The 2,823-nt window shown below is 39.0% G+C and overlaps 1 pseudogene; it reads left to right on the top strand.

Moving 5' to 3' along the window:
• Nucleotides 1-1,357: 1,357 nt before the first annotated feature.
• Nucleotides 1,358-2,360, top strand: LOC127129538 (kinesin-like protein KIN-8A; annotated as a pseudogene).
• Nucleotides 2,361-2,823: the final 463 nt, after the last annotated feature.

Below are 2,823 nucleotides of genomic sequence, written 5' to 3' on the forward strand. Positions count from 1 at the left end.
GTGCATGCTAATATAGGGGTATAAGTTAGTAAAAGGAAAAAAGACTCAAGCCCATAATCATCATTAACCCTAATTCTAGTAACAATAATTGATGATAATGATTAAAGTAATAATGAGAAACAAAAAAGACATGAAAAATAAAATGATATAGTAAGAGTGAGAGGTGGGGACGCTAGACTTGGAAAGAGAGAGTGCAAGATTTTTTTCAAATTTCAAAATGAAAGTGTCACCAACAAGGCAGAAGTAGGTTCACAACAATGGAGAAATCTCAAGAGTCATTGCTAAGTTTAGAGAAGAGAAATGTTGCGTCTGTGGATACTATTGTTCAGGGAGGAATGGAGGCTAATCAAGCTCTACAAGCCCGATTCTCAAGTGTTGTGGCAACTACAGTTGATGATGTTGTTAAGAGGTTTGGTGTGAGAGCACGGTTTTGACTACAACCAAAAGCCATTCCGCATAAAACCGCCGAACCTGCGGAAACAAAACAAGTTGAAGGAAAATGCATTAATGGTTAATTTGCCGGCTTACCGATGGAATCGCGCCCTACACTTCATTCAAACGAATTTCATGATGGAATTAACAATTCATAGGCATCAAACTGGGCTGGTCAAAACAACATCCAATCTGCAAAAAGTAACTAGCATGGTTGATTTCGTTTCAATCAATATATCTCTAGCCGGACCGTGTTTCAGTTCACTCAACCAAGTCATATTCAAAACAGAGCCACAACTGAGTTTGAAAGCAATCAGTACAAAAGTGTGATCTTTGATCTATAGTGCAACACATTCATGAGCAAATTTGTAAGGCCTGCAGATTGGAAACAGTCGATTTTCATAAATAGTCACCGACCTGTTTTGGACTATATATTATTCTTATAACATGCATGAACAAAATTAGAAAAAACCAAAAAAAACGATGCACCCGCTGACAACAACTGGGGATGAAGAACTTCTTTGACGGGATTTTGAACTGAATAATAATATCCAAAGTTTGCTTGCAAGGCATGATGCAACTGCTTCTGATACATCTTTTCCAATTCGCGGTGCAATCCCCAGTTCTAGTATTCTGGTGCCACCTGAAAGTGTCAATCAAAATTAAGTGAGGAGTTATTTTAGAGTTCAAAAGTTAGCTTTGTTATATCATTGCTTTTGGTGGACAAAATCGTCTTGGATTGTTGGTCTCAAGTCCCCGATGTCTTCTCAAATATCAAGAAGAAATTTCTAGGATGCAATTTTTAAAATAGCGCATGGGAAATCTGAAAATGCAAGACATAATGGCAATGCAAAGACTGTGAGGAACAATAATTCAAGTCAGTTTGGAAAGTTTGTGGAGATTCAATTTAATAAAAAGGGAAGAAATGAAGGCAACAGGTCTTACATAATATAGAGTTTCTTCTGCAGGTGAGGTGATGGTATTGCTACAACAAGGAAATCAAAACCGAACCACAGAACCAACTCGTGCAAATGAAACGTCTTCACGTTCCCATGCAATTTTGCAGACTGTGGTTGAATTCCGAGTTAGAGATGCCGCAACAACGAATATTGTTAACTGAGTGGGCAAACTCTCATTAATTGATCTTGTAGGGTCAGAAAGGGTTGTTGCCACAGATCAAAGAACACTAAGATCTCTTTAGGGTGCCAATATAAACCGGTCCCTTCTTGCACTCAGCAGCTGCATCAATGCTCTTGTAGAGGGAAAGAAACACATACCATATCGAAATTCCAAACTCACTCAACTTCTCAAGGATTCATTAGGAGGAATTTGCAACACTGTCATGATTGCAAACATTAGCCCAAGTAGCCTATCATTTGGTGAAACTCAGAACACCGTTCACTGGGCCGATAGAGCCAAAGAGATTCGGATAAAGGTAAGCGAAACCAATGAGGATCAATTGCCGATACACGAGACATACGCTGACCAGGCCAAGCTGATACGTGAGCTGCAAAAGGAGAATCATGAAATAAGAATGCAGCTAACACGGCAACAACAAAAGCTCTTGACTCTAGAAGCACAGTCCTCAACTTCATCTTTTCTTTCCACACCTCCAACCTCTATTCAACCAAATGAGAAAAACAAAGGACCAGACCCTGCAAGAAATCAACTGTCAGTTTGCTTGAATAAACTATGCATCAAGATGAAGGCAATGCATGGAATACTGGTGATGATAGGCCCATATTGCCTACCTTAACTGCAACATCAATGACATATATGGGATTATATGGCTTTCCACTTTTTAAAGGCCACTCATATTCCCTGTTACTATTCAAAAGCATATCAAAAAGCTTGTATCTCTTGAAGTAACTGCAGTTGATCTTCAAGCTTCTTTTCCTCCTTTAAGTAATGAGTCATTTCCACTTTAAATTGCTAATGTTGATGTTTGTCCAAGAGTATCTGGTCGAAACTCAAACATAATCAAAAGGACACCAAGGGGATATGATATCTTCTAGTTCAGTCTTCTGCAAAATTTGGCCACTTGGTTCTTCCATATGTGCATCTGCCACTACAAGTAGTGGTGCTAATTGAATTGCATCATTGGAAATGTTATTTGCCAAACCTACCAATTCACAATGCATTGTCACGCCCGAAATCGACATAACCGTAGTGAAGCCAAGTTAACATTATCGTGCTCCCTACAACATTGGTTTAGCATACAGTTAGTTAGGTGTAATTGAAACATTTTCAAAAATTCACAGTGGTAAATGCACTTGTTACTAACACAAAGGTTAACATGAGGAGTAGAGGAGGAGTCACAAATTTGGGGTGAAGATAAAAAGTCCCAGAAGAGTCCGTACGAACACTCACCCGCACCCTAAGGTAATGTCA

The sequence above is a fragment of the Lathyrus oleraceus genome, chromosome 3, assembly GCF_024323335.1.
Source record: "Lathyrus oleraceus cultivar Zhongwan6 chromosome 3, CAAS_Psat_ZW6_1.0, whole genome shotgun sequence".
Classification (NCBI taxonomy): domain Eukaryota; kingdom Viridiplantae; phylum Streptophyta; class Magnoliopsida; order Fabales; family Fabaceae; genus Lathyrus; species Lathyrus oleraceus.